At 46.1% G+C, this 20,235-nt stretch overlaps 1 protein-coding gene across 15 annotated transcripts in view; it reads right to left on the bottom strand.

Annotated features, from left to right (window-relative positions):
• The window catches only part of GRM5 (glutamate metabotropic receptor 5), a 462,859-nt gene that overhangs the window by 385,678 nt on the left and 56,946 nt on the right, over nucleotides 1–20,235 (bottom strand). The gene's annotated exons all lie outside the window — the stretch shown is intronic.

The following is a 20,235-nucleotide window of genomic DNA, read 5'->3' as shown; positions in this document are numbered from 1 at the left end:
GTACCATGAGTTGGCACATGAGTTCAAGTAATTTCAGGATGGTTTTTTGAAGGGTTTTTCGCTGACCGCGCAGTTCACTTTTGTATCCTCTGCTATCTAGCTTTAGCGGGCCTTATTTTGCTGAAACTGTTTTCATACTGCGTATGTGCTTTCCTCTCATTTCACCGTCATTATATGTGGGGGGCTGCTATTTCTGTGGGGAATTTCTCTGGAGGCAAGAGAGGTCTGTGTTTCTTCTAATATCTAATATCTATTCTAAGATCATCGTAGGCACGTTCCCCGGCTACTTTTATTTGTGTGTTAGGTTCAGGGTCGCGGTCAGCTCAGGTTCCATCGCCCTAGAGCTTGTTTGTATCTGTGCTTGTCCTTTAGTGATCCCCTGCCATTGGGATCATGACAGTATAACCGGCCCACAAAGTGTTAATTGTATTGGCTGAAGTAGGAGGATAAGTAGTCTGAGGAAGTTTTTTTTTTTTTTTTTTTCTCTTTCCCTCAGAGTTTGCTGCCTAGCCTTATTGCAGCGTGGCTACTTCCTCCTCCTCTTAATCTTTGAATGGCTCTGATCCCAGCTGTTTATCATGGACGTCCAGAGTTTGGCTTCCAGCCTGAATAATCTTGCCACTAAGGTTCAAAATATACAGGATTTTGTTGTACATGCTCCTATGTCTGAACCTAGAATTCCTGTCCCAGAGTTTTTTTCTGGAGATAGATCTCGTTTTCTGAATTTTAGGAACAATTGCAAGTTGTTTCTTTCTTTGAAATCTCGCTCCTCTGGAGACCCTGCTCAGCAAGTCAAGATAATTATATCTTTCCTGCGGGGTGACCCTCAGGATTGGGCATTTGCATTGGCACCAGGGGACCCTGCGTTGCTTAATGCGGATGCGTTTTTTCTGGCATTAGGTTTGCTCTATGAGGAACCTAACCAAGAGATTCAGGCTGAAAAAGCTTTGTTGGCCCTCTCTCAGGGGCAAGATGAAGCAGAAATTTATTGTCAAAAATTTCGGAAGTGGTCGGTACTTACTCAGTGGAATGAGTGCGCTCTGGCTGCAAAGTTTAGAGATGGCCTTTCTGAGGCCATTAAAGATGTTATGGTGGGGTTCCCTGCGCCTGCTGGTCTGAATGAGTCTATGACTATGGCTGTTCAGATTGATCGGCGTTTACGGGAGCGCAAACCTGTGCATCATTTGGCGGTGTCGTCTGAACCGTCACCTGAGATAATGCAATGTGATAGAATTCAGTCCAGAAGTGAACGGCAAAAGTATAGGCGGAAAAAAGGGTTGTGCTTTTATTGTGGTGATTCAGCTCATGTTATATCAGCATGCTCTAAACGCACAAAAAAGGTTGATAAGTCTGTTGCCATTAGTACTTTATAGTCTAAGTTCATTCTGTCTGTGACTCTGATTTGTTCATTATCATCCATTTCCGTCGATGCCTTTGTGGATTCAGGCGCTGCCCTGAGTCTTATGGATTGGTCATTTGCCAATCGCTGTGGGTTTAGTCTGGAGCCTCTGGAAGTCCCTATTCCTTTGAAGGGAATTGACTCTACACCTTTGGCTATGAATAAACCTCAGTACTGGACACAAGTGACCATGCGTATGACTCCCGTTCACCAGGAGGTGATTCGCTTCCTGGTACTGTATAATTTGCATGATGTTCTAGTACTTGGTCTGCCATGGTTACAAACTCATAATCCAGTCCTTGACTGGAAATCAATGTCTGTGTTAAGCTGGGGTTGTCAGGGGGTTCATGATGATGCACCTCCGATTTCTATCGCTTCATCTACTCTTTCTGAGATTCCTGTGTTTTTGTCTGACTATCGGGATGTTTTTGAGGAGCCTAAGCTCAGTTCGCTTCCTCCTCACAGGGATTGCGATTGTGCTATAAATTTAATTCCAGGCAGTAAATTTCCTAAAGGTCGTTTGTTCAATCTGTCAGTGCCAGAGCATACTGCTATGCGGGATTATGTTAAGGAGTCCTTGGAAAAGGGACATATCCGTCCATCTTTGTCCCCTTTGGGAGCAGGTTTTTTTTTCGTGGCCAAAAAAGATGGTTCCTTGAGGCCTTGTATAGATTATCGTCTTTTGAATAAGATTACCGTAAAATATCAGTATCCTTTGCCATTGTTGACTGATTTGTTTGCTCGCATTAAGGGGGCTAAATGGTTCACTAAGATTGATCTTCGGGGTGCGTATAATCTTATACGAATAAAGCAAGGTGATGAGTGGAAAACCGCATTTAATACGCCTGAGGGTCATTTTGAGTATTTGGTAATGCCTTTTGGACTTTCTAATGCTCCTTCAGTCTTCCAGTCCTTTATGCACGATATTTTCCGTGAATATCTGGATAAATTTATGATTGTGTATTTGGATGATATTTTGGTTTTTTCTGATGACTGGGAGTCTCATGTTCAGCAGGTCAGGAAGGTGTTTCAGGTCCTGCGGGCCAATTCCTTGTTTGTAAAAGGCTCAAAGTGTCTCTTTGGAGTCCAGAAGATTTCTTTCTTGGGGTATATTTTTTCCCCTTCTACTATTGAGATGGATCCCGTCAAGGTTCAGGCTATTTGTGACTGGACGCAGCCTACATCTCTTAAGAGTCTACAGAAGTTCTTGGGCTTTGCTAATTTCTATCGTCGTTTTATAACTAATTTTTCTAGTGTTGTTAAGCCTTTGACGGATTTGACTAAGAAGGGTGCTGATGTTGCTAATTGGTCTCCTGCGGCTGTGGAGGCCTTTCAGGAACTTAAGCGCCGGTTTTCTTCTGCTCCTGTGTTGCGTCAGCCAGATGTTTCGCTCCCTTTTCAGGTTGAGGTTGATGCTTCCGAGATTGGAGCGGGGGCGGTTTTGTCACAGAGAAGCTCCGATGGCTCAGTGATGAAGCCATGCGCGTTTTTTCTAGAAAGTTTTCGCCGGCTGAGCGGAATTATGATGTTGGTAATCGGGAACTTTTGGCCATGAAGTGGGCATTTGAGGAGTGGCGTCATTGGCTAGAGGGTGCTAGACATCGTGTGGTGGTCTTGACTGATCACAAAAATTTGATTTACCTTGAGTCTGCCAGGCGTCTGAATCCTAGACAGGCTCGTTGGTCACTGTTTTTCTCTTGTTTCAATTTTGTGGTTTCATACCTGCCAGGTTCAAAGAATGTGAAGGCGGATGCTCTTTCTAGGAGTTTTGTGCCTGACTCCCTTGGAAATTCTGAGCCCTCTGGTATCCTTAGGGATGGGGTGATTTTGTCTGCTGTCTCCCCAGACTTGCGACGTGCTTTGCAGGAGTTTCAGGCGGGTAAACCTGATCGTTGTCCGCCTGAGAGACTGTTTGTTCCGGATAATTGGACCAGTAGAGTCATCTCCGAGGTCCATTCTTCTGCGTTGGCAGGTCATCCTGGAATATTTGGTACTAGAGACTTGGTGGCCAGGTCTTTTTGGTGGCCTTCCTTGTCGAGGGATGTGCGTTCTTTTGTGCAGTCTTGTGAGGTTTGTGCTCGGGCTAAGCCTTGCTGTTCTCGGGCCAGTGGATTGTTGTCACCTTTGCCTATCCCAAAGAGGCCTTGGACGCACATTTCCATGGACTTTATTTCGGATCTCCCTGTCTCTCAAAAAATGTCCGTCATCTGGGTTGTGTGTGATCGCTTTTCTAAAATGGTTCATCTGGTACCCTTGCCTAAGTTGCCTTCCTCCTCTGAGTTGGTCCCTCTGTTTTTTCAGAATGTGGTTCGTTTGCATGGGATTCCTGAGAACATCGTTTCTGACAGGGGATCCCAGTTTGTGTCTAGATTTTGGCGGACGTTCTGTGCTAAGATGGGCATTGATTTGTCCTTTTCGTCTGCATTCCATCCTCAGACGAATGGCCAGACTGAACAAACTAATCAGACCTTGGAAACTTATTTAAGGTGTTTTGTTTCTGCTGATCAGGATGACTGGGTTACCTTTTTGCCGCTGGCCGAGTTTGCCCTTAATAATCGGGCTAGTTCTGCTACCTTGGTTTCTCCTTTCTTTTGTAATTCGGGGTTTCATCCTCGTTTTTCCTCTGGTCAGGTGGAACCTTCTGATTGTCCTGGAGTGGACATGGTGGTGGATAGGTTGCATCGGATTTGGAGTCATGTGGTGGACAATTTGAAGTTGTCCCAGGAGAAGGCTCAGCAGTTTGCTAATCGCCGTCGCCGCGTGGGTCCTCGACTTCTTGTTGGTGACTTGGTGTGGTTGTCTTCTCGTTTTGTTCCTATGAAGGTCTCTTCTCCTAAGTTCAAGCCTCGGTTCATCGGTCCCTATAGGATCTTGGAAATTCTTAACCCTGTGTCGTTTCGTTTGGATCTCCCGGCATCGTTTGCTATTCATAATGTGTTCCATCGGTCGTTGTTGCGGAAGTATGAGGTACCTGTTGTTCCTTCGCTTTAGCCTCCTGCTCCAGTGCTGGTGGAGGGAGAATTGGAGTATGTTGTGGAGAAGATCTTGGATTCTCGTGTTTCCAGACGGAAACTCCAGTATTTGGTCAAGTGGAAGGGTTATGGTCAGGAGGATAATTCTTGGGTGGTTGCCTCGGATGTTCATGCTGGTGATTTGGTTCGCGCTTTTCATAGGGCTCATCCTGGTCGCCCTGGTGGTTCTCGTGAGGGTTCGGTGACCCCTCCTCAAGGGGGGGGTACTGTTGTGAGTTCTGTTTTTGGGCTCCCTCTGGTGGTTACTGATGGTACTGGGTGACTTGTCTTTCCTGGGTTTCTGGGTTCCACCTGTTCCATCAGCATATGGGAGTTTCCTATTTAACCTGGCTTTGCTGGCATTTTCTCGCCGGTTATCAATGTATCCAGTGTGTCTTGTTACCTCTGCTCCCTGCTCCTAGAACCTTCTGGTCAAGCTAAGTTTGGATTTTCCTGTTTTGGTGTTTTGCTTTATTTGGTTTTTAGTCCAGCCTGCAGATATGTGATTCTTGCTGCTGGTTGCTCTAGTGGGCTGAAATTGCTCCTCATGTACCATGAGTTGGCACATGGGGTTCAAGTAATTTCAGGATGGTTTTTTGAAGGGTTTTTCGCTGACCGCGCAGTTCACTTTTGTATCCTCTGCTATCTAGCTTTAGCGGGCCTCATTTTGCTGAAACTGTTTTCATACTGCGTATGTGCTTTCCTCTCATTTCACCGTCATTATATGTGGGGGGCTGCTATTTCTGTGGGGAATTTCTCTGGAGGCAAGAGAGGTCTGTGTTTCTTCTAATAGGGGAAGTTAGATCTTCGGCTGGAGCGAGACGTCTAGGATCATCGTAGGCACGTTCCCCGGCTACTTTTATTTGTGTGTTAGGTTCAGGGTCGCGGTCAGCTCAGGTTCCATCGCCCTAGAGCTTGTTTGTATCTGTGCTTGTCCTTTAGTGATCCCCTGCCATTGGGATCATGACAGTTTCCTCTCCTAAGTTTAAACCTCGTTTCATTGGTCCGTATAGGATTTCTGAGGTTCTTAATCCTGTGTCTTTTCGTCTGACCCTCCCAGATTCTTTTTCCATACATAACGTATTCCATAGGTCATTGTTGCGGAGATACGTGGCACATATGGTTCCATCTGTTGACCCTCCTGCCCCGGTTTTGGTGGAGGGGGAATTGGAGTATATTGTGGAGAAGATTTTGGATTCTCGTGTTTCAAGACGGAAACTCCAGTATCTGGTTAAATGGAAGGGGTATGCTCAGGAAGATAATTCCTGGGTTTTTGCCTCTGATGTCCATGCTCCCGATCTTGTTCGTACCTTTCATGTGGCTCATCCTGGTCGGCCTGGGGGCTCTGGTGAGGGTTCGGTGACCCCTCCTCAAGGGGGAGGTGCTGTTGTGAATTCTGTGGCAGAGCTCCCTCCTGTGGTCACAAGTGGTACTTCGGCTGATTCTCTCTGGGAGCTTCTGTTTGTGGAGGAAAGTGGTACTGCGGCTTCTGAGTTTCCTCCCTCAGGTGATCTGGTGAGGTCGTTAGGTGCTTCTCTACTTAACTCCACCTAATGCTTTGATCCATGCTTCCTGTCAATGTTCCAGTGTTGGACTTGTTTTTCCCTGGATCATTCCTGTGGCCTGCTGCTCTGCATAGCTAAGTTCTTCTTTGCTATTTGTTTGCTATTTTTTCTGTCCAGCTTGTCTAATTGTTTTGCTGGAAGCTCTGGGACGCAAAGGGTGTACCTCCGTGCCGTTAGTTCGGTACGGAGGGTCTTTTTGCCCCCTTTGCGTGGTTTTCTTTAGGGTTTTGTGTAGACCACAAAGTTATCTTTCCTATCCTCGCTCTGTTAAGAAAGTCGGGCCTCACTTTGCTGAATCTGTTTCATCCCTACGTTTGTCTTTTCATCTTAACTCACAGTCATTATATGTGGGGGGCTGCCTTTTCCTTTGGGGTATTTCTCTGAGGCAAGGTAGGCTTATTTTCTATCTTCAGGCTAGTTAGTTTCTCAGGCTGTGCCGAGTTGCATAGGCAGAGTTAGGCGCAATCCACGGCTGCCTCTAGTGTTGTTTGGAGAGGATTAGGGATTGCGGTCTGCAGAGTTCCCACGTCTCAGAGCTCCTTCTATTATTTTGGGTTATTGTCAGATCACTGTATGTGCTCTGACCGCTATGTCCATTGTGATACTGAATTGCCTATCACAACACCCTGGCCACTAGGGAGATTCCCGCCACACTGGAGGAATTAATAACAGTATCCACTCGTATTGACCTCCGTTTTCACGAGCGGAGGTATAGCGAGCCCAGTGTAGGCAGAGGTTTCGGCTGGCTCCCACCTTCGCCAAACCTTTGGAATCTCCAGTCCAGGCCCCTGAGTCCCATGAACCTACGGTAGTGTCACGAGCGGGATCTAAGTCCCGGACCGCTCGTGCACTCCAGGTTTGTCATGTGTGCCAGCAGTCAGGACATCTTGCCACCAGATGTCCCCAGCGGTCGAGGAAACGTCAGCGTCTAGTGGTAGTAGGTGGAGGTACACTAGACACGGCGACGTTTGCCTCCAAATTGTCCTTTAAGGGGACAATAACATTAGGCTCATCCTCCCACTCGGTAGAGCTCTGCGTGGATTCTGGGGCGGAGGGCAATTTTATGTCTTCTGCCTTCGCCCAACATCACGCAATACCCCTGGTTATGCTACCTCAACCAGTAACGGTACGAGTGGTGAATGGGTCGACACTGCCCTCACAGATAACACATCAGACTATCCCTTTTACCCTGTCCGTGTCACCGTTCCATCAGGAGATTATATCTCTGCTCATCATTCCTGAGGGAATTGATGAGGTCCTGTTGGGAATACCTTGGCTACGGTACCACTCTCCTCACATCGAGTGGTCCTCAGGCAGAATTCTGGGATGGGGTGAATCTTGTGGGGGTAGGTGTCACCGAGAGTGCGTTCAGGTTGCTACTACAGTGGTACCCGCAGATCTATCCTCTCTCCCCAAGCAATATTGGTCTTATGCAGACGTGTTCTCCAAAAAGGCGGCGGAGACCCTTCCGCCCCATCGCCCCTATGACTGTCCTATTGATCTCTTGCCTGGTGCTGAGCCTCCCCGGGGTCGAGTCTATCCATTATCTCTCCCGGAGACGGAGGCAATGTCTCAGTACATTCAAGAGAATCTGGCAAGAGGGTTTATCAGGAAGTCAGTGTCACCAGCTGGGGCAGGGTTCTTTTTCGTGCAGAAGAAGAATGGGGAACTACGTCCATGCATAGACTACAGGTGTCTTAACGCTATCACCGTTAAGAACAAGTATCCTTTGCCCTTGATATCTGAGCTTTTCGATAGGCTTCGGGGAGCAAGGGTGTTTACTAAACTAGATCTGCGGGGTGCTTACAACCTGATTCGCATCCGTGAGGGGGACAAATGGAAAACGGCGTTTAACACCAGAGATGGGCACTATGAGTATCTGGTAATGCCCTTCGGGCTCTGTAATGCCCCAGCCGTTTTTCAAGACTTTGTCAACGACATCTTCCGGGATATGCTTTCCACTTCAGTTGTAGTCTATCTGGATGATATCCTCATCTTTTCTCCAGATATTGACTCCCACCGGAGAGATGTTGGCAGTCTTCGACCTCCTACGGGCAAACTCTCTTTATGCAAAGTTGGAGAAGTGTATGTTTGAGCAGGAGTCTTTACCTTTCCTGGGCTATATCATCTCCGCCCAGGGATTGGCTATGGATCCTGCCAAACTACAGGCTGTGATGGACTGGCAAGAGCCCCATTCTCTTAAAGCGGTGCAGCGCTTTATGGGGTTCATAAACTATTACCGCCAGTTCATTCCCCACTTCTCAACTCTGGTAGCTCCCCTGGTAGCCCTCACCAAGAAGGGAGCGAATCCCAAATTGTGGTCGGAAGAGGTCTCCAAGGCCTTCACTTCTATTAAGTCCCACTTTGCTAGCGCTCCCATCTTACATCATCCCGATGTGGATAAGCCATTCCTAATGGAGGTGGATGCCTCGTCCGTTGGTGCTGGAGCAGTCCTCTATCAAAAGGATGCTCAAGGTCGGAAGCATCCATGCTTCTTCTTCTCTAAGACCTTGACGCCAGCGGAGAGAAACTACTCCATCGGGGACAGGGAGTTGCTAGCAATGAAGTTGGCCTTTTCGGAGTGGAGACACCTTCTGGAAGGTGCGCGGTTTCCCTTCCAAGTTTACACGGACCACAAAAATTTGGTCTATTTGCAGACAGCCCAGCGGCTAAATTCTCGCCAGGCCAGATGGTCCCTGTTCTTCTCCCGGTTCCACTTTTCCCTTCATTATCTCGCCGGGGAGAAGAATATCCGTGCTGACGATCTCTCTCGCTCCCTTATGTCAACTGAGGAGGAGGAAGAAGAGCCTCGGCTTATTGTCCCTTCCGAGAGCCTGAGAACCGTAGCGCCAGTTTCGCTAGAGTCTGTGCCTCCGGGCAAGACTTTTGTGCCCATTAATTTGCGACCGGAGGTTCTCTCTTGGGCTCATTCGTCCAGGGTGGGTGGACACTTTGGGACAAAGAGGACATCTGACCTACTGGCGAGGACGTACTGGTGGCCGCATATGGTCCGAGATGTCAGAGATTACGTTCTGGAGTGTGTCTCATGCGCCAAAAATAAGTCTCCTCGACAACGGCCATTTGGGTTACTCTATCCCTTGCCGGTGGCAGACAGGCCCTGGGAGATGGTCGGGATGGACTTTGTAGTGGGTTTGCCCAAGTCTCGCGGCTGTACCGTCATTTGAGTTATTTCCGATCATTTCTCGAAAATGGTGCATTTGGTGCCGCTCCCACGGTTACCTTCTGCACGGGCCTTGGCAGCGTTGTTCATAAGACACATCTTCCGCCTACACGGCATGCCAGACAAAATTGTCAGTGACCGGGGTCCCCAGTTTGCGTCTCAGTTCTGGAGAGAGCTTTGTCGTCTTCTCAGCATTGAGTTAAATCTCTCTTCCGCATATCATCCCGAGACGAATGGGTTGGTAGAGAGGGCCAACCAGACCTTGGTCACATACCTGCAACATTTTGTTTCAGCCAGACAGGATGACTGGGCATCCTTGCTATCATGGGCAGAGTTTGCACTGAACAACGCCGTAGCCGACTCCACTGGACAAACCCCATTCCTCCTCAACTATGGTCAGCATCCACGGATACCTGTGCCTATGCCCGTGTCTTCCGCCGACTCCAGGGTGGCAGACTGGGCTGTGGAGGCACGGGATATTTGGGACCGCACTCAGGATGCCATTCGGGCCTCTAAGGAGAGAATGAGGTCCTCCGCCGATGCTCATCGGCGCCCCGCTCCGACCTTTGCTCCTGGCGACTTGGTGTGGCTCTCCGCCCGTAACATCAGGCTGCGAGTTGAGTCCACTAAATTTGCTCCTCGCTACTTGGGCCCATTCAAGGTCCTCGAGCAAGTTAATCCTGTGGTCTATCGTTTGGCCCTTCCGCCACGCCTGGGTATCACCGACACCTTTGATGTGTCCCTCTTGAAACCCGTGTATATGTCCCGGTTCTCCGAGTCATCTGCTGGGACATCGGGTTCGTCTACGGACGATTATGAGGTGAACGCTATTTTGGGGTGCAAGGTGGTACGTGGGAAAAAATTTTATTTGGTAGACTGGAAGGGTTATGGCCCCGAGGACAGGTCCTGGGAGCCTGTTGAGCACATTCGGGCCCCGCAGCTCATTGCTGCCTTCGAACGTAGCGAGGCCCAAGGAGGGGGGGGGGCCCTGGGAGGGGGGGTAATGTTAGGAGTCGAGTTTCCTCTGCTGCACAGGGGGAATCTCGATCCGTCTCCGCTGCGGTCTCCCATTCTCCTCCAGCCGCAGTGGAGTCTGCTCAGCAGGGACGTCGATCCCAGCGTCTCGCTCAGTCTGACTCTGTGCGAAGAGTTACTGCTGCTTTTCCTGCTTCTGCCATTGAAGCCAGTGCTGGGCAGCGGCGAGTGGACGTTTCTGGATCTAAGTCCTTATTTGCACACACTGAGCATGCCCAGGGCAAGATCTCCTGTTGGAGATCGAGGGTCACATGCTCAGGTACTGCAGCACATCCCATTGGTCCTTTTGGCAGGTTCTAAAAGGGCAAAACTTCTGTAGCTGTTTCCTGTGCTGCAGCTATATAAACTGCGCATGACCGCACGGCCATGCGCTAGTATTGTCTTTGATATTATGTGTGTGTGTAGATGGATGTATGTCGAAGGATGAAAGCTCCTAAATATCCCTCCCTAGTGTTGTTGACTGTTTGCGGATGATGGTAGCTATCTAGCGCCCGACTAGCCATCAGCACGAAACACACATAACAGCGTCTAGTTGCTGTGACCGCCTGTACGGCGCCCTGCGCTTACCTGACCCAAGCCTGGGTGGTTAGTGGCGTCCGTCTGTGCGGCACCGCACGCACTCTTGTGCCTTTATATTCTTATTTAGTTTCCTTACACACCCAGTTGCGGTGTTGTGCCAGCAAGTGTCTAATCGGACTTCAATCCTAGTTGGGGTTGAGTTCGCTGACTAATTGCTCGCACTCTATGTGCGGTACCGCGGTCCTGTGACGCAACAGGATCGCTTCCTTCACGCAGGGTGTAGTTAACCCGTGCGTGTATACTTGTAGTACCGCCATATAGTCCGTCTTACTAGCAGCAGGGTTTTTACCTGCACGGTGGACCTCGGACTGCGAACGCACCTAGTTCCATTTCATCTTGTACTTGGTGCGTTCCACCAGTCCCAACACAGAGTGTACATTAATGAGAAAAAAATGAACTTTTTTGAATTCATCAAATGGCTGCAATGAAACAAAGTGTGAAAAATTTAAAGATCAGTTTTTATGAAGAGGTAAGCTATAGGCTGGACCACGGTGAGTCATTGGACGTGGTATATCTCGATTTTTCCAAAGCGTTTGATACCGTGCCGCACAAGAGGTTGGCACACAAAATGAAAATGCTTGGTTTGGGGGAAAATGTGTGTAAATGGGTTAGTAACTGGCTTAGTGATAGAAAGCAGAGGGTGGTTATAAATGGTATAGTCTCTAACTGGGTCGCTGTGACCAGTGGGGTACCGCAGGGGTTGGTATTGGGACCTGTTCTCTTCAACATATTCATTAATGATCTGGTAGAAGGTTTACACAGTAAAATATCGATATTTGCAGATGATACAAAACTATGTAAAGCAGTTAATACAAGAGAAGATAGTATTCTGCTACAGATGGATCTGGATAAGTTGGAAACTTGGGCTGAAAGGTGGCAGATGCAGTTTAGCAATGATAAATGTAAGGTTATACACATGGGAAGAAGGAATCAATATCACCATTATACACTGAACGGGAAACCACTGGGTAAATCTGACAGGGAGAAGGACTTGGGGATCCTAGTTAATGATAAACTTACCTGGAGCAGCCAGTGCCAGGCAGCAGCTGCCAAGGCAAACAGGATCATGGGGTGCATTAAAAGAGGTCTGGATACACATGATGAGAGCATTATACTGCCTCTGTACAAATCCCTAGTTAGACCGCACAAGGAGTACTGTGTCCAGTTTTGGGCACCGGTGCTCAGGAAGGATATAATGGAACTAGAGAGAGTACAAAGGAGGGCAACAAAATTAATAAAGGGGATGGGAGAACTACAATACCCAGATAGATTAGCGAAATTAGGATTATTTAGTCTAGAAAAAAGACGACTGAGGGGCGATCTAATAACCATGAATAAGTATATAAGGGGACAATACAAATATCTCGCTGAGGATCTGTTTATACCAAGGAAGGTGACGGGCACAAGGGGGCATTCTTTGCGTCTGGAGGATAGAAGGTTATTCCACCAACATAGAAGAGGATTCTTTACTGTTAGGGCAGTGAGAATCTGGAATTGCTTGCCTAAGGAGGTGGTGATGGCGAACTCAGTCGAGGGGTTCAAGAGAGGCCTGGATGTCTTCCCGGAGCAGAACAATATTGTATCATACAATTATTAGGTTCTGTAGAAGGACGTAGATCTGGGGATTTACTATGATGGAATATAGGCTGAACTGGATGGACAAATGTCTTTTTTCGGCCTTACTAACTATGTTACTATGTTACTAAAGGGGTCTGAATACTTTCCGTATTCACTGGATATCATGTCATGAAGTTATTCTGCATGAGAGGTGACATATAGTAATAAATAGTAGATGGTTCAGATATTAGCCAGTATAGAAGCCAACATCGCCCGGAATCCCTGCTGGTTCGGTGTCTGGACAGCGCTTGTTCTAATGTTTTTCGTGCTGAGATTATACATTCGCTCTCTAATCCTTTGTCACTGCTGAATTTGCTGTCACAACCCGATGAGTTTATTCAGCCTGTTATTACTTACTGGTCTATAGGAGTCACAAATACAGTAACCATTTGTAGGAGGAAATCGTGAACTGCAGTACGTTTCATTCTTCCTTCCTTTCCCATTTGGCACTTTGTAATATAAAATGAAAAGCCTGATAGAGCGGCCAAAACATTGCTTCCCATTCATTGGTGTTTCCATGGTACGAGAAATAAAGCCTTTTCCTTGCGTTTGTATTTTTTTTTTTGAGGAAGAATAGAGTAACTAGTTTAATCTTTTAATGACAAAATGTATTACAGGCTTATCTGAAGTTTTAAAAATATAAAAAGAAAACAGCAGAAAACGTTACAAAATACCATGACACTACTCATCTCCCCAATCTCCTGACTATCCAGAGCAGAAACCTTGGTGGACCATCGGTCTCCTACATAAGATCATTAGGTTGGCGTGAACATGTGAGTATTGGTTTTTTTTATTCTATTTTGTTTTATTTTGCTGTTGCTTTATTATATCCCATTTTCTTTATTCCCTTCCAGACATCAAACACATAAATTTCAACTTGGAAGTCTGCAGTAGCTTGAGGGTGAAAGTCCATCACCCAGGGCCACACCAGACAAAACGAGCCAGGAATGCTCACTTATTTTTAAGGGGGCAGAATGATGTTAAAGCCTAGCCTATTTTTGAAGCAGGATATCATAAATTTATCCCCAAAATTTGAGACAATGTCGGTAAATTTGAGACTGTTAGCAACTATAATACACTTGAATGGGCAATGGCATTAAAGGGAACCTGTCACCACTTCTCTGTCCCACCAGCTAAAAATATTATTTTATCCAGTATCACCCATAAAAACCTTTTATATTTCTCCCGCGATGTATGCTAATAAGGTCTGTCCGGTTAGATGGGCATGCATTCGGTTCACTCACTCCACCCCTCTCCTCTGCTGCTGCACACAGTCCTTGACGTGGATGATGCAGATGGCTGTCAGGTATCGCTCCCGAGGAGTCAAATGGTTTCTCACACGTGTGCACTTCGGCTTTTTGGCTTTGCCCGCAGTTGGGCAAAACATACTGCGCACGCGCGAGAAACCATTTGAATGCACGGGCAAGACACCTGACAGCCATCTGCGTCATCGACGTCAAGGACTGTGTGCAGCAGCCGAGGAGAGGGGTGGAGTGAGTGAACAGAAGCCATGCCCATCGGACCGGACACACCCTATTAGCATACATCGCGGGAGAAATATAAAAGGTTTTTATGGGTGATACATTTGGAGTCAGGGAGTTACATAAGTATTTAGGTAATGCATAGCTGACACTGGATAAAATGATATTTTTAGCTGGTAGGACAGAAAAGTGGTGTGAGGTTTTCTTTAACCCCTTAAGCCCCAAGGGTGGTTTGCACGTTAATGACCAGGCCAATTTTTACAATTCTGACCACTGTCCCTTTATGAGGTTATAATTCTGGAACGCTTCAACGGATCCTGGTGATTCTGACATTGTTTTCTCGTGACATATTGTACTTCATGACAATGGTAAAATTTCTTTGATATTACCTGGGTTTATTTGTGGAAAAAATGGAAATTTGGCAAAAATTTTGAAAATTTCGTAGTTTTCCAACTTTGAATTTTTATGCAATTAAATCACAGAGATATGTCACACAAAATACTTAATAAGTAACATTTCCCACATGTCTACTTTACATCAGCACAATTTTGGAACCAAAATTTTTTTTGTTAGGGAGTTATAAGGGTTAAAAGTTGACTAGCAATTTCTCATTTTTACAACACCATTTTTTTTTAGGGACCACATCTCATTTGAAGTCATTTTGAGGGGTCTATATGATAGAAAATACCCAAGTGTGACACCATTCTAAAAACTGCACCCCTCAAAGTGCTCAAAACCACATTCAAGAAGTTTATTAACCCTTCAGGTGTTTCACAGGAAATTTTGGAATGTTTAAATAAAAATGAACATTTAACTTTTTTTCACAAAAAATTTACTTCAGCTCCAATTTGTTTTATTTTACCAAGGGTAACAGGAGAAAATGGACCCCAAAAGTTGTTGTACAATTTGTCCTGAGTACACCGATACCCCATATGTGGGGGTAAACCACTGTTTGGGCGCATGGGAGAGCTCGGAAGCGAATGAGCGCCATTTGACTTTTCAATGCAAAATTGACTGGAATTGAGATGGGATGCCATGTTGCATTTGGAGAGCCCCTGATGTGCCTAAACATTGAAACCCCCCACAAGTGACACCATTTTGGAAAGTAGACCCCCTAAGGAACTTATCTAGATGTGTGGTGAGCACTTTGACCCACCAAGGGCTTCACAGAAGTTTGTAATGCAGAGCCATAAAAATAAAACAAATATTTTTTCCCACAAAAAATATTTTTTAGCCCCCAGTTTTGTATTTTTCCAAGGGTAACAGGAGAAATTGGCCCCAAATCTTGTTGTCCAATTTGTCCTGAGTACGCTGATACCCGATATGTGGGGGGGAACCACTGTTTGAGCGCATGGGAGGGCTCGGAAGGGAAGGAGCGCTATTTGGAATACAGACTTAGATGGAATGGTCTGCAGGCGTCACATTGCATTTGCAGAGCCCCTAATGTACCTAAACAGTAGAAACCCCCCACATGTGACCCCATATTGGAAACTAGACCCCCCAAGGAACTTATCTAGATGTGTTGTGAGAACTTTGAACTCCCAAGTGTTTCACTACAGTTTATAACGCAGAGCCGTGAAAATAAAAAATCTTTTTTTCCCACAAAAATTATTTTTTAGCCCCCAGTTTTGTATTTTCCCAAGGGTAACAGGAGAAATTGGACCCCAAAAGTTGTTGTCCAATTTGTCCTGAATACGCTGATGCCCCACATGTTGGGGTAAACCCCTGTTTGGGCGCACGGGAGAGCTCGGAAGGGAAGAAGCACTGTTTTACTTTTTCAACGCAGAATTGGCAGGAATTGAAATCGGATGCCATGTCGCGTTTGGAGAGCCCCTGATGTGTCTAAACAGTGGAAACCCCCCAATTCTAACTGAAACCCTAATCCAAACACACCCCTAACCCTAATCCCAATGGTAACCCTAACCACACCTCTAAGGCTAGGTTCACATTGCGTCAAGTACATGGCTAGTGTTGAGCGATACCGTCTGATACTTGAAAGTATCGGTATCGGATAGTATCGGCCGATACCCGAAAAATATCGGATATCGCCGATACCGACATCCGATACCAATACAAGTCAATGGGACATCAAGTATCGGAAGGTATTCTCATGGTTCCCAGGGTCTGAAGGAGAGGAAACTCTCCTTCAGACCCTGGGAACCATAGGGATGTGTAAAATAAAGAATTAAAATAAAAAATATTGATATGCTCACCTCTCCGGCGGCCCCTGGACTTCACGCTGCTAACCGGGAGGCTTCTTTGTTTAAAAAGCGCGCCTTTCGGACCTGTGAATGACGTCCCGGCTTCTGATTGGTCGCGTGCCGCCCATGTGACCGGCACGCGACCAATCAGAGGCCGCGACGTCATTCGCAGGTCCTCAATTCCTAGCATTAGCAGTTTTGTGAATGAGAATGACGTCGCGGCTTCTGATTGGCCGCGTGCCGGTCACATGGGCGGCACGCGACCAATCAGAAGCCGGGACGTCATTCACAGGTCCGAAAGGCGCGCTTTTTAAAGAAGCCTCCCGGTTAGCAGCGTGAAGTCCAGGGGCCGCCGGAGAGGTGAGCATATCAATATTTTTTATTTTAATTCTTTATTTTACACATCCCTATTAATTCGATACCGATACCCGATATCACAAAAATATCGGATCTCGGTATCGGAATTCCGATACCGCAAGTATCGGCCGATACCCGATACTTGCGGTATCGGAATGCTCAACACTATACATGGCGTTAAACGGATTCGTTAAACGCATGTACAGAAAAGGAGCAAAAATTTGTGTAAAATCGTCGTCACGGTAACGCTTGCGTTAATGCATGTGATTGCGTTTTTTCATTTGGATGTCCGTTAGCGAAGTATCCGTTTGTCTGCGTTTGTCACTGTCAATAAAGTTGTTCTTTTTTTTTTTTCCTTTTGTCATCGTCGGGTGTGGGTGCAGACTCATTCTCCATTTTGAAAGCATTGAGTGAACTTCTGCTAGCAAGAAGTTTGTGTCTGAGCTCATTAGATTTCGCTTGATGCGGTTGCAACTTCGGCAGAGAAAGCGTAGTTCTCAAAGGAGATATTGGATCCACAAAGTGAATTTCTTGCGGAATACATATGGTGCCTTTCACACCCTGTATGTTCAGCTTCGGGATCATCCCTTCAAATTCCAACGCTATCTATGGATGTCCATTGAGACCTTTGATGTTCTGCTCTCTCCTGTCACATGACCACATGGACAACCCTCAAACGCTATTAAAACATGTGGTTATATTTGGAAATTTTTCATGATTTGCGTCTGACTGCGTTTGCCATAGCCTTCTATGGCAGAATGAACGCTTCCGTTAGTATTGCGTTAGCTTGGCCGGACCCGAAAACGCTGCAAGCCGCGTTCCAAGGTCCGTCAGAAAAAAACGTTATGTGACAAACGCATACCAATTTTGGCATGCGTCACGATGCGTCAGACAATGCTCTATGGGCGCGTTAGTATGTGCGTTATATTGCGTTTTCAGTACTTAAAAACTTGTCCGTTAGACGGACTCACCTAGCGCAATGTGAACCTAGCCTAACCCAGACACACCCCTAACCCTAATCCCAACCCTATTCCCAACTGTAAATGTAATCCTAACCCCAACTTTAGCCCCAACCCTAACTGTAGCCTTAACCCTAGCCCCAACCCTAACCCTAGTCCTAACCCTAGCCCTAACCCTAACCCTAGCCCTAACCCTAACCCTAGCCCTAACCCTAGCCCTAAACCTAGCCATAACCCTAATGGGAAAATGGAAATAAATAAATTTTTTTAATTTTTCCCTAACTAAGGGGGTGATGAAGGGGGGTTTGATTTACTTTTATAGCGGGTTTTTAGCGGATTTTTATGATTGGCAGCCGTCACACACTGAAAGACGCTTTTTATTGCAAAAAATATTTTTTGCTTTACCACATTTTGAGAGCTATTATTTTTCCTTATTTGAGTCCACAGAGTCATGTGAGGTCTTGTTTTTTGCAGGACGAGTTGACGTTTTTATTGGTAACATTTTCGGGCACGTGACTTTTTTGATCGCTTTTTATTCTGATTATTGTGAGGCAAAATTCATGAATTTCTTTTGGGGGAGGCGTTTATACCGTTCCACATTTGGTAAAATTGATAAAGCAGTTTTATCCTTCGGGTCAGTATGATTACAGCGACATCTCATTTATATCATTTTTTTATGTTTTAGCGCTTTTATACGATAAAAACTATTTTATAGAAAAAGTAATTATTTTGGCATGGCTTTATTCTCAGGACTATAACTTTTTTATTTTTTTGCTGATGATGCTGTGTTGCGGCTCGTTTTTTGCGGGACAAGATGATGTTTTCAGTGGTACCATTGTTATTTATATCTGTCTTTTTGATCGCGTGTTATTCCACTTTTTGTTTGGCGGTATGATAATAAAGCGTTGTTTTTTGCCTCGTTTTTTTTTTTTCTTACGGTGTTTACTGAAGGGGTTAACTAGTGGGACAGTTTTATAGGCCGGGTCGTTACGGACGCGGCGATACTAAATATGTGTACTTTTATTGTTTGTTTTTTTATTTAGATAAAGAAATGTATTTATGGGAATATTTTTTTTTTTTTTTTTTTTACACAAGTGGAAATTTTTTTTTTTACCTTTTTACTTTGTCCCGGGGGGGGGGACATCACAGATCGCTGATCTGACAGTTTGCACAGCACTCTGTCAGTTCAGCGATCTGACTTACAGTACTGCAGGCTTACCAAGCGCCTGCTCTGAGCAGGCAGTTGGTAAGCCACCTCCCTCCCTGCAGGACACGGATGCCGTGGCCATTTTGGATCCGGGCCTGCAGCGAGGAAGGAGGTAGGAGACCCTCGGAGCAACGCAATCACATCGCGTTGCTGCGGGGGTCTCAGGGAAGCCCGCAGGGAGCCCCTTCCCTGTGTGATGCTTCCCTATACCGCCGGCACATCGCGATCATGTTTGATCGTGGTGTGCCGGGGGTTAATGTGCTGGGGGCGGTCCGTGACCACTCCTGGCACATAGTGCCGGATATCAGCTGCGATAGGCTCTCCCCCCGAGAGCGCGGCCGATCGCGTATGACGTACTATCCCATCACTGGTAATTAAGTCCCAGGTCACCTTAACGGGATAGTACATCATATGGGATTAAGGGGTTAAACAGAATGTGAGTGGAAGCACTGGCAGGGAACAATAGAAAAATGGGAGAAGGTGTAGGTATTGAAAGCATATTGATAGCAGTTACAGTGAAAGAAATAATTATTTGATCCATTGCTGATATTGTGTACCCTCAATTCCTTCATCTAAATCATTGATAAAGATGTTGAACAATACAAGGCCCAGACAGATCTCTTGTGGTACACCACTTGAGACATTCTTCCTACTGGATGTGCAGCCATTTACGACCACTCCTATGAGGAACGGTTACAGGATTTGGGAATGTTTAGCTTGCAAATAAGAAGACCGAGAGGAGACTTAATAGCTGTCTACAAATATCTCGAGGGCTGTCACATTGTAGAAGGATCATCATTATTCTCATTTGCACAAGGAAATCCTAGAAGCAACAGGATGAAACTGAATGGGAGAAGACACAGATTAGATATTAGAAAAACTTTTTGACAGTTAGGGTGATCAATGAGTGGAACAGGCTGCCACGAGAGGTGGTGAGTTCTCCTTCAAACAGAGGCTGGACACACATCTGTCTGGGATGATTTAGTGAATCCTGCTTTGAGCAGGGAGTTGGACCAGATGACCCAGGAGGTTCCTTCCAACTCTACTATTCTATGATTCTATGATTCTATGATTATTATTATTTATTTATATAGCACCATTAATTCCATGGTGCTGTACACGAGAAAGGGGTTACATACAGAGTTATAGATATCATTTACAGTAAACAAATTTACAATGACAGACTGGTACAGAGGGGAGAGGACCCTGTCCTTGCGGACTTACATTCTACGGGTCAATTGACATCAAGCAAAATCTCACCTCGTAGGGTATCCTTGATCATGAGGAAGGTGAGAGATCAGCCTAAAACGGCACGGGGGGAACTTGTTAATGATCTCAAGACAGCTGGAACCACAGTCACAAAGAAAACCATTGATAGCACATTTCGCCGTAAAGGTTTAAAATCCTGCAGTGCCCACAAAGTCCCCCTGCTCAAGAAGGCACATGTGCAGGCCCGTCTGAAGTTTGCCAATGAACACCTGGATGATTCTGTGAGTGATTGGAAAAGGTGCTGTGTTCAGATGAAACAAAAATTGAGGTCTTTGGCATTAGCTCCATTCACCGTGTTTGTAGGAAGAGAAATGCTGCCTATGACACAAAGAACACCATCCCCACTGTCAAGCATGGAGGTGGAAACATTATGT

This window comes from Ranitomeya imitator, chromosome 3 (assembly GCF_032444005.1).
Source record: "Ranitomeya imitator isolate aRanImi1 chromosome 3, aRanImi1.pri, whole genome shotgun sequence".
NCBI classification, from domain to species: domain Eukaryota; kingdom Metazoa; phylum Chordata; class Amphibia; order Anura; family Dendrobatidae; genus Ranitomeya; species Ranitomeya imitator.
The sequence above is the reverse complement of the archived record's forward strand: the minus strand, read 5'-3'. Positions and strand labels throughout refer to the sequence as shown.